The following is a 12,153-nucleotide window of genomic DNA, read 5'->3' on the forward strand; positions in this document are numbered from 1 at the left end:
AGTCTAAAACAAATGCTTTTTTCCTAGAACACACCTACAGCTACAGTCTTTGCTAAGTCTTTGTAGGACATTGCCTGGAGCACGCACAGCTCCTGCACAGTCAAGTCTAGGAGTTCCTAAGGCTTAGATGAGTTTAAGCCCCAGAGAGTCCTTAAAATATAATAATGTCCAGATCCCTACCCTGATTTTCCGTGAACTCCAATCCTAATGTTTAAGCCAAAAACTAATCCCAAGGAGGCTGATCCAAAACCTAACCCAGTCAAAAGCAGTCTTCCAGCAATGAAGGCCAGTGAAGCCAAGTGCACGTTACTGCGAGTGCTGGCACCTCGCCCCACGTCAAGGGGCACAGTGACAGTGTGTTCCTGCCTGCTGTTGGACAGGGAGCTCACTTCACCTCTCCCTGCTATAAGTGCTATTTTTAGCAGGCATTCCTAAACATTCCACAGCATCAGCTCAGGTCCCTGTAATCACCTGCACAGCAGAGTCCTCTTCCTGTCCCCTCTCCATCTCCACTGGCAGGTCTGTGCCTGCTGCTGAGCTGCCCTGACTTCCTAGGACTATCTCTCTGTCCTACTCTTAACTCCTGCCTTCCTCTCAGTAGGACTCTTTGCAGTCTGTGAAGTTGCCCAGTGGTTCCTGTTGCTCCATATCCAAGCCCAGCAGAAACCATCATGTAGCCACTGTAGGCAAGCACACCAAGCTCCATGACAGAGAGCATCCTGCCTCGCTGAACACTTTCCCTATTGCCTCTCTCCCCACAAAATGTTGTGTGCAAATTCATTTTTAGCGCCTTAAAATGCATGTTAAATATTAAGTAGTATTTTTAAGAAACTGAGACCTCGCAGGCACATGTATTTGGATGAGATTCAGCAACAGAGATCTTAGGAAAGAATGTAGGGAGTTCAGTGTAAGCCAAGCAGTTTGTATTCCAAAAAAGGGCTTTTGCCTTTTGACTCCTATTGCAGTGTGGAGAGAAATCTCCTGTGGCTTGTCTGGGGGCTGGGGAATAATTCATATGGCATTTTATTCCTTAGCTGTACAAGCATGCTCAGTTATTTTCATGGAGGAGTCAGATAAACAAGCTCAAGTGAAGCTGAAACTACAGGCCTGTTTTATGTGAAGCACAGATGCGGCAGATGGCGCAGAGTTCAGTAATTCTGTTTTCAGAGGGACAACCATCCAACCTGTCCTGGCCCTGTTTTCCCAGTGTGTGAGAAGGGGTCGGTGGTATGAACTGGAGGTCAGGGAGAGGAGAAGACAGTGTGCGACAGGACCTGACTTCCATTGCCAAGCTGTAGTTCTCTAATTTCATTACATCCCAGGGTGCATTTTCTAACGCTGTGCTTCCAAATGCAATGTAAGCCAGGAAAAACCTACGTGGATATATTTAGCTACCTTTGGATTTAAGAACAAACTGGGAGGGGCAAACACAACAACTCCGACCGAGCTGAAATAAGGTGTAGATAAAATTATCAGTAGCCATGAACAAAAGCAAATCTCAATACAGGGGTCAGGACACACTGATTTCTTGCATGCAATCCATTTTCATACATGCTCTTGGCTAAAGCAGAAAACACCGGGTGTCAATACTGCTCTTAGAAATAACTGCTTCAACAATAATTTTTGATGATTTTCTGTTACTGCTGTCTTCTGCTTAGCTTAAGCAAGCTGTACTGTTTCGAGACCCTCTCTTTGAAAGGGTGGTGGCCTAACTCTACCATGTTCCCCCAAACAAAGCTTTTATTAGGGAGAAAAAAAACTCCAAAACTACTAAAATTTGGGTTTGTCAGTTTATCATGCTGTTTTCTATCCTTCAAAAAGCCTCCTGATGGCCCACACTTGGGGGAAAAAAAACAAACAGATTATCATAGAGAAATCTCCCTTCTCCCCAAGAGCCTTCCCTTCAGCTATCAAGTTATCTCCAAAAGCAGACAGCCAACCTGGTCAAGGACTAACTGGATTCAGGTGGAGCCAATCAGAAGTGCATAGATGTAGTTCTTTGCTTAACTTCTACTTCTGCTCTGGGCTCTCCTCCACCCTCCCTGTAAGAACCACTGAAACACTGGTGACAACTGAGTTTTGCCACAGTTGAACCACGGCCATCACCTTCTCTGCAGGGTCAGAGCTGTCCTGAGCACCACACCTGTATATGGTTTGGCTGCCAAGGATTCTGCTGCCATCATGGAAAACTGAGCATATTTTCAATACAGCAATCACTGCACGTGCTTTCATGTGGGGGGTAAAATGAACATACCTGCCCATTTTAGAACAAGGTACAGAAAATTGACACCTTCCTGTATTACGATGTACCCTTTGATATCTGTTTTGATCTTCTTTCCCTTTCCATGCAAGCTATTTCTCCCAGCCAACACAGTGCACTCCAGGACTCCAATAGAGTTGATTTCCCCTGGGGAAAAGTGATGTGAAGGCATCCCTATGATCCATGTGCATTATTTAACATGCCTTCATACCCCTGTCCTTTAGAATTCATAACTAACTTTAAACTGTCCTGTTGTGGAAACCCGGGCTGCGAAGTCAGCAAGACCAGAATGAACTCCACAAAAATCTATACATTGCTCCCTCTTTTCCAGTTAAGGATAATGCAAGACTCTGCAAATTCATTGTTTAGGAACCTACTGAGCACAAGAAAAGTTCAAATAATAACTCTGTAAGGCCATGCATGGATAGGATAGTTAAGCACTGTGCTGACATGAAATAAATCCAGGTAAGACAAATGACCTTAGTTTAACAGCATGCAAGGGGACATTCTGAGAACTGATGTCATCAACTTTGTCTCCCGAAGTCCACACCAAATACAGGACTCTTCTCCCAGGCTCATGAAGGCTTTCCTCTCATTCCCTGCCCTCCCCCATCCTCCCAGGGCTGGCTTGCCCGGAGAGAACCAATTCCCCCCAAACCCAACACAAAACAGAGCAGGAACCTGTCAGCCTTTGTCCTGCTGTCTTGCAGCTGCAGAAGTGGAGAGCTATGCTAGCCTTCACCTTCTGCGGTGAGCTGTGCAGTGCAGAACTGGCGCCAGATGGAACCAGGGCCTATCAGGTAGTGTGACCACAGCTGGGAGTGAGCTCCTTAACGAAGGTGTGGCTGTTGGGACAAGGGAAGGCAGGGGACTTCCGTTCTTAGGTACTCAAGTCTCTTGGACTGTAAGAAAATGAGACAGGGAATGCAGGGAATGCTGAACCTCCATTTGTTCAGCAACAACACAACAGACCGCTGAGGAAATTATTCTGTAGCTTCTCCATGTGCAGGACTTGTTAAGAGTGCTGCCACACTGCAGCAGCAGCAACCAAGCATCTTGGGTTTCAGCTCCCGGTGGTTTTTAGGGCTGGTTCTTAGAGCATCCAGCACAAGAAGCAGTGGCATGAGTGCAGCTCGTGCTCTGTGCTGACTCCACTGCCAGGCACTGCTCCAAGGGGATGCTTGGATGCAGAGCAGCCTCCCACCCCTTCAGTGAAATCCTTTTTTAGGGCTTTGAGTGGACCCTGTGCAGTTTCTATAGCAGCTCTCAGTAAAGCAAGTTCATCATTTCAGAGATTCCAAGAGCAGAAATTAGTAGAAGAGAGGCATCCAAGATACCCGGGGGCACTGGGAAGCCGACTCGCCCTTGATGCCAACTCGCTGGCACACGTTGGGTCCCACCTGCCCAAACAAGCTCTGCTTTGCTGAAAGGGTTACTTGTCAGTCAGCTGCTGGGCTGCCCAGCGCCTCTGGGAACACCATGGCCATCCCAGCTGGGGCTGTGAGCTTTAAACCATCGGTCTCCAGGCTACTGCAGTGGCTTAGAAGTAAGTACACATGTAAATCTTCTTAAAACAGTTGTAGGAAGTTCATGTATCAGCTCCACTTAGCCATTTCCAAAAGCTTTACCAGCTTTTCCAAGTGGCCCCGCTTTTCACCTAGACCATTTTTCTCACACCAACCTGATTGTTAATGAGCACTTTAAATCCATATCCATCTTCATGGCTTTCTATGTTCTTCCCGCTAGAAGGTTCCTTAAGGCTTACACAATCTTCAGTGCGCCATTTCTACAGCAGTGGATTCCCACTGTTGTCAGTACGAACACCCTTCTTCCCACTCAAACTGTTGGAGAAACACTGCCTGTTTCTGATCTGCAGGTGTCTGAATTGACCACACGCTGGGGTTCTGCCAGCTCTGAGCTGCAGAAATAACCCACACCCAAATTCTGACATCAGCCCTGAAAGGGCAGATGTCGCTGCAGCCAGCTGCACAAAGGCAGCCAACTAACAGGCTGACATCGAGCTCCCCCTGCTCATGGTCTTTGACAACTCCACCCCTGTTTATCAATCTTGCCTTTTCAGAGATCTTTCCCCTGCTTTATGCAGCGTGTCTTCTAGTGGAAAATGTGCTTTGTGGATCTTCCAGGACCTCTTTGACCTGTCACAGACCAGGCTTGGCTCTGCCTGGACTCTTGTTTTCACCCTTGCTGCTGCCTCTTGCAAGTTGTCATTGTTTAACAGCAAAGCAGGATGGCTCTTGCAGCTTTCTGAGTATTTAGCCTGCCATACCCTCAGGACATGCTGTGGAACAGAGCTGTACCAGGCAGCACCGTTTCACACAAACAACAACTTTCCTTTCCAGGCCTCTAATGAAGGTTGTGTTCCATGGAATTGCGAGAACAAAGCCCAAGTAACAAGGGGTGAGGAGCCCAACCTTACAGAGACAATTAACCAAATATGGTAAGTGTCAATTTGTCTTGAAACCTCCCTGGGTTTCGCTTAGCTCCTTATGTACTTCAAAAAGTTTTGGCAGCAGGCAGCACCATAAATCATGACTTGCATGGCATCTGTTCCTGCTCAGACCCATACGCTGCCCACAGGGTTTGGCTAGGTCATCCTCACCGCTGGAGTGTTCACTGAACCACTGAAATTAGTTCAAGCCTTGAAAATGGTCTCTGGCTGTGCAAAGCCCTTGCCTCCTGGGACAGAGGTCCGAATAACCTGGAACTGCTGGAAGCAGACAGCTGCTGACACGTTTTGGTCGCACTTGGCATGCTAATGACTGAACAACTACGGATTTGTAGGGCCACCAGTGGTCTTCCTTCCCTATGGATCCATTCAAACTTGCACCTCTATTTGTATCAGTGCTCACAGGAAGCTGACCGCAAATCAGGCTGCTGTGATTTTTGGGGAAAGGCAGCAAGAGCCTCTGAACAAAAGTGTATGTCCTGTAACAGAACAAATACATCCAACTTGCTATTTCCAGAACCTCTTTCTAAAGAAAATAAATTATTCACCTTTAAAAGCTCATCTTCATTCTGCTGCCGTGCGGCCAGGCTTGTGCAAAACCCAGTGGCAGTGCAGCAGGATGGCTTTCACGGTGTGTGTGCACAGATAAGGCTCCTGCAGTTTGATCTGCTGGTCAGCACACCAAGCCTGTCCCTAGAGTGCAGAACATGGACACCTTGCCAGCCAAACTGTGCCCAGGGAGGGTGCACAAGCCAGAGATGGGAGCAGAGCCCCGAGAGCCCCATGGCATGGCAGCCTCAGACCTGCAGGCAGTAGTAGCTTTTCTGTGGAGACTCCTTTTCTTTCCCTGCTCCCTCCCAAACATGGGGTCTGTAATTTCCTCTAAGAATGCTACAAACAGAACAGTCAGTAAGCAAAACCTGTAACCTCAAGGAAAACAGCGCTAGAAACTAAAAACTGTTGATGGTGTGACACGCCATGAGGGTGTGCTTTCCTCTTGTAATGTGCCAAGCTCCTCTCTCAGGTAACCACCAAACCAGCCTCATCAAGAGCTGCATCTCTCATCAGGACACATGTTTCAACACACAGTGGTAAGCAAGCTCATGTACTTGTCACTGCAACACACGTGTTGTCAGCGTGATAAAATTATGGCAAGTGGATGGTAGTAATGGAAGGTGATGTCCGAGAGGGCCCTGATAACACAAAGAGTGTTTAAATCCACCTGGAGCATTCCGTGGCTCGGCTGGATGTGTGCATGCAGGCAAAACCTCAACAAGTGCCAGCTGTGGGCCTTTTCTCACTGAGGAATTGCCTGCAGCTTTGGGGTTCAGGTTTAGCTGCTCAGAACCTGGTGCAGGGCAGCTATTTCAATGGTAGGCAACAGTCGGGCATGCCACTGGGGTCCGGAAGCCCAGGTGAGAGCTGAGGAAAGCTGTCCCAGCCTACGGAGCACTGCTCAGGAGCGAGTCCATTCTCTGGTGAGTTAATGTCTCTTGCAGCCCCATCCCAGCTCGGGGCTGTGGAGCTCTTCAGAGCAATGGATGATCAAGGCAGAGTTGTGCTGGTGCTGGATTAGCAGTGTCCAGCTGAGCTCACCCAGGCACTTGTTTTAGTTCCTACAACTATTTTGCTTCATTCCTTCCAATTGGCTGAATCAGGACTGGGCTTACCCCGTGTTTCCATGTGGGTTTGTTTTTCTGTGAGTCACTTGCAAGCATGACTGCCAGCTTGCTTCCTTTTGTCCTTTTTAACTCAAAACTATTTTTTTTTCCCACTACTCTTAAGACAGTAAAAAGGACAGTGAAGCAAAGCAGGAGGTGTTTAATTGGTTTGCTGGACTCATTGGTTTTGTTTTAGAGAATGAAATGCTGACTCGGCATTGAGCAGGATTTTTTGTGCTGAATTTGTTATGACTCTTATGGCATGTAAAGTCAATGTGTGTGAAATCAGGGTGATGAAGAATTTGAGGTGTATCTAGGCTGGCGTTGTTACAGGTTTCTCATTCATGAGCTGTTGCTTTGCTTATGTAAATAGGACCTGTGCCCCTAACAGTGTGGGAGAATTAGGTTTTCACAAAAAAAAAAAAAAAAAAAAGATCTGGAGTAGGTTACAAATGGAAATAAATTTAAGTAGAGCTCTTGGTTTCTGTGATTACACTCAAGAAAACTTTATCAGACTTTTTAAGTGAGAAGCATCTGCACAGGCCACCCGAGGCTCTGGACAGGCCAGCCTGTCCACATGGCAATTAAAGTTAGAACTCTCAGGAGTGAACTGATTGCCAAGTGAAGCCTTTCGTTCTTTCTAGCATTCGTTTCACACCACGTGTCTCTGCTGTGCTCGTGCAAGCTCTGCCATTTCTTTCCCCAGTGCTGATGTGTGTGGAAAAGCACCAGGCAGCAGGAGCACTTCCCACTAGAGGAAGGACAATCAATTCAGGGTGACTTGGAATTAAACATGTGCTTTTCAAGGAAACACCGTTTTGGTGCTTCTCCCCCACAGAGTCAGAGCGGGAGCTGTAGCAGTTAATACCTAACGGGTCCTGCCTTTCTCTGCTGCCAAGCATCTGTGCTGGTGACTACGCCTCGCCGCCGAGCCTGGCCTGCTCCCTGCCTCTGCTCGGCAGTGCCGTGGACAGAAAGCGAGGGGAAGGGGAAGGCTGCTACCCTGGCGCCCCTATCTAAGTGAAAAAAATCCCCGAGACATATGGTCTTGCATAAAATCACCAGCCGAGAGAAGCCTGGCGCGGCGTTAGGTTAGTGAGAATATTCTAATTACACCAAGGCTGAGCAGCACCTCATTGGCAGCCACTGAGGAAAGCAAACGGAGATGACAAAGCTGCGGGTCATGGGATGTGTTTTTTAACAGCATCGGAACCTTTACCCCCAAATTACTAAAAACAACCCTAAAACCATTACTTACCAAGTAATGTAACTAGGAATCAAGACCAACTGTTACTTTCCATAACAGGAAAAAAGTTGCTTGGGCTATTTATTTTTTTCCTAATTAGTAAGAGAAGTCAGGCTCAAAGGAACTTCTCACTGAGGAGTTGCCGGATTTCATTTGGACCTGTGACTGCTTCCTTTAGAGGCAGTGGTACAGCAGCCTCCCTTATGTAAGAGAACTGCCAGGCATGCAGGGCTGGCTGACAAGTTCCATCCCCATCACAGGGCGCAGGCACGCTCACTCTAAGCGGAGTCGTGTCAGCGCTGGTGCTGGCTTATCAAGCTCATTGTGCTCCAGGAGAACATTATACGGTTTGTAATATGTCACAGAATGTCAAATTGAGGGCTGCCCGGCACTGAAGGGTAGAGCAGAAAGCGTTCTATTCCAGGCCATTGATTCCTTTTAACAACTACATGCAGTAATTCCCAAAACTATCTCCTCAGTCTCAATCACATGGAAAACATAGCGCAGCGTTAGTTTTGAGCCTTGCACCCAGTGCAGCTCGAAGATTAGACTGTCCAAGGGGATTAAATAAGATGACTGATTTAATCGGAATAATTCTTTTAATGATAACTTGCTGCGTTTTTCCTCCCCCCACCTCCTTAAAGGTCTAATAGTTTGCTTCCTGGATTCCCAGTGCATAAACCGAGCAGATTTTCTTCCTACAGGAAATGATCCAATTAAGTTGATGTATAATTGATAATGAACCGTTTAAGCTGATTTTGGCCTTGAAAAATCTTAACCACGTCCAGTCAGCTGGCTGCCCCCCCTTCATCTGTGGTGGAGGGACAGCGCTTAGGGAAAGGGAGGGAGCAGGCTGAGCACACTGCCAAAGCCTAGCTCCAGGGAGCTGCACAGGCTGGACAGCAGTAGGGATTACTTGAACATCATGTAGTCCCTGATTGCTGCTCAGTAGCCAAGCCCCAAGCTGTAGCCTGGCCCCTGAGACATCAGAGCTCGGTAAGCGGTCACATTAGAGACATGGAACCAGCGTTCTCCCGTGTCTATCCCTGGAGCACCGCTGTGCCTGTGGGGCAGTTCCCACCCTCCCTAAACCCAAGTTCTGCTCCCTTTGAGCAGGTACCAGAGGCAGATGCTGTCGGACTCCTGTGACTTCAGTAATTCACTCTCCCCCAGTGCCAAAGGCAGGTCAGCCTGAGGAAGTGCTGCTGACAGCACAGCTGGCAAGGAAGGCATCAGATTCATCGAGAGAGGCGGAAGCACATCTCTGGGAAGCCAAGGCAGTAAGTTTTATAAACATAAAGGCTAAAACTGTTCCTCACGTGAATACCTCTTGCCTACCTCAACAAAACTGACTACCTCTCGCTAGACTTGGGTTTTGTCCCTGCCTGGGCGCCCAGTGGCTGTCCAGCATCGTTTGGGGGCTTCCCTCCCTGCTGACTTTGTGCTAGCAGGGCCAGCAGGGACAGGTCTGCCCATCACCAAGTCCCATCGGCAGCCCACGGGGCCCCTCTGCCCCGTCTGTGCTGAGCAGCGGGCGCGGGCCGGGTGACGGGGAGTGTGACCACGCTGCAGGTGAGAGGTGACTCTGTGAGATGCCTGTGTGCCATGCATACTTTGTGCAGCAGCTGCCTGTGGGCCCTGCTCCGCTGCCTGTCCCCAAAGCCTTGTAATCCCAAAGCAGCGATGCGCTGCCATGTGCAGCCAGTGACACAGGAGCGGTGCAGCTGGCATGGAACCCCCCAGATATTCCAGAGGTACCCTTCACTGCTGTCCACATGCATCGCACTGCCAGAGGGACTTTGCTGACTGCTCTTTGCAACAGGAGAAGACTTCCCTCCCCCACCCACAGAGTTATACTGGGGACCATTTCTTCTTTCATAGCAGGGAGTTCATCCTTTTATAGCGCTCCCTGCTTATACCTCTTTAGCCAGAGTCTGACGTTGGGTGAATCTAGGTTGTTTAAAGGACCTTGTGTGCATTTAATCCTTTGTTTGGCCTCACTGGTCCCAGGCACACTCCTTAGATGGCTCTAAGTCAGTCCATGTCACCCTGAAAGCCCTGAGGTCTCATCTTCCCCGGTCACCCCTTCCACAGGAGGCGGATCCCTGAGTATCCCAATGTGCAATTTTTCCTGGACAAAATGGCAGCTTCATGCTGAGCCATTGGGTTTTTTCCCCAGGAGGCTCAGCCGACTTGCAGAGAATTTTGCTTTGATTTACTATGCTCTGGGTGGTGCAACTATTCAGTTCACGCAAGTGTTCTTTTGTTTTTTTTTTTGTCCGTTATGTCTGAGCAATGGGTTTCCCACGTAAAATGAACAAAAAAAACCTGAGCACCTGTAAAATGAACAAACAGAAGGAGATTTTACCGATTCTCTTTCTGTTCCTTTCCAGGGAGAATTTTCAAGAAATTTTCTGACACTGAAAGATAAAACAACTCTAGACTGCCCCTTTTTTTAACTACTTCCTCTTAAGTTCTGATGTATCAGTTCCTGCAGTCTGGTAAGTTTCTGTGGTGTTTCCTAAGAACAAAATATATTTTAACTTCCTGTATTAAGTGCTGTCAACTTACTTCAGTATAAAAATGTGTTTGTCTACTTAGAGCTGTCATACACTCTAATAATGTTACTTAAGTGCATTCCCTTAATGTAACTTTTCACGGTACCAGCCTTGTCCAATTCTGCCTGCAGAGAACCAGACAACTTTGACTTACAAATCATCAGGACTTGAGTTTAATTAAGAGTTTTCTTATCTAGTACTGTTCTGCTGCACAGTGACAGAAACTGTGCTCTCCCAAAGCCTTCACCCTGTCGTGGCTCGTTCATAAGGCTGCACTCTGTGTAATAATCAGCCAAACCCCATCAGTAACTGTTCCTGAGAGTGCAGTAACTTGCCTTCAGCATTTTGCTTTTAAGCTCTAGAGTTTTGCTCAGATTTATTCACCCTGACAATGCTGTTTAGTTTTGACCTTGTAAGCTAGGTATGAGCAATGCTGGCAGAGCAGGAAACCTCGCGAAGCAGCTCTCTCTTCACAGGTCTGACTTTTAGAACTGGTAATGGATGTTGCTCAGCGGAAACACAATGGCATGGAGGTGCTTCAGCCCTTCTCACTTCCCTAGGATTTTATCAGAACTTATGGCAAAACACGGCGCAAGGTCTCCGGCATCTAAGCCGAGGTAACTCTAAATGTTCATCTTGACTATCTTGAATGTCAATCCCTGGTCATGACTAAACAAACATCGTGTCCAGAGAAAATATATGGAATAGTTGTTTATACTGAAAGCAACTGCAGGAGCTGGTACTACAGATAGTGTACATTTGTTAGTGTTAAAAAAAAAAAAAAAGTGATGACTTTTAGCACAGACTAACTGCTTGGCCCCCCAGGAATACAGTATAAATATAACAGGATAGCAGCCAAATAGTCTCATCAATGTAGTAGAGCCTTCTGCATCACCTACTCGGCAGTTCTGGGCTGTAGTTTTGCTCACAGGTTTCAATTGCTGGGTTGTTAGCATTTCTAAAGACAATGTTTATTCTGAACAGAAATTGTTCAACAACACTCACAGAGGGTTTCACAACTGCACCTTTGACTCTGTACTTGGAGCAATACTGCTGCATGTTTCTGACCTATCTCCTTTTCATCTGGTTTGAAATTCTCTCTCCACTTCAGATCAGCATCTCTGAGTCTGTATGCTCTAGCTAACTTGCAAACTGAAATGAATTTACAGTAGTGACTAAAAAAAAGGGGGAAAACCATGTCTATTTTGTGTTCAATTAGATATACTTGTCAGTGCTATAATCTTTTGAGAATGAATTGTCACAGTCACTCCAAAGCCCTGCAAAGAAAATGAAGAAACTGCAGCGCACCAAAATAGGCTATTAATACTGCCACCATGCACGCACTACAAAAAAATCCCCCACGCACGAAACCCCAAGCAGCCGGAAACACCCCAGTGACACTCGGCCGCGTGCTCTGTGGTGGGAGCCGTGCTGCCGTGGCCGTGGCCGGGCTGTAGACACACCTGACCCAGCGCAGGAGCTCAGTGCTCAGCGCAGGAGCTGGAGGCCAGTGTACGGGGCTTTGCTTTTCCTGCTGCTGCCTTGAAACAATGCGCTGCCGTTCCGTGAGGCTGCTCCTGCTCTACGGCAATGACGTGACCCAGGCTGGGTTTTTTACACCCACGTTTTTCATATGTATCAGAAGAAGCTGGACTGAGACCTGTGCAAACACCGTCTGCCATACCTTATCCGAAAAGCTTCCCTCCATGCTGACACAGAAGTGAAGGTGCTTTCAAGTTCCTGGGAGGTACAGATGTGGCAGGCTGGCGCTGCTACTAGCCACAGACTGCCCAAAAGCACCTTGGCTGAGAATGCAGGTGATGGGGCACCCTCTGGCTTATGCTAACCTTCCACGTGTTTGAATGACAAGAGGCTTCAAGTTGAGCTCCTCAGAAACCTCAGGTGACCATACTCGTGCTGCTTGCTCAAAGGACCAGAGGATGCAGGGCCCTGACCCCTCA

At 47.7% G+C, this 12,153-nt stretch overlaps 1 protein-coding gene across 1 annotated transcript in view; it reads right to left on the reverse strand.

The window, feature by feature from the left end:
• The window catches only part of ANTXR2 (ANTXR cell adhesion molecule 2), a 74,427-nt gene that overhangs the window by 50,585 nt on the left and 11,689 nt on the right, over nucleotides 1-12,153 (reverse strand). The gene's annotated exons all lie outside the window — the stretch shown is intronic.

Source organism: Cinclus cinclus, chromosome 5 (genome assembly GCF_963662255.1).
Source record: "Cinclus cinclus chromosome 5, bCinCin1.1, whole genome shotgun sequence".
Classification (NCBI taxonomy): domain Eukaryota; kingdom Metazoa; phylum Chordata; class Aves; order Passeriformes; family Cinclidae; genus Cinclus; species Cinclus cinclus.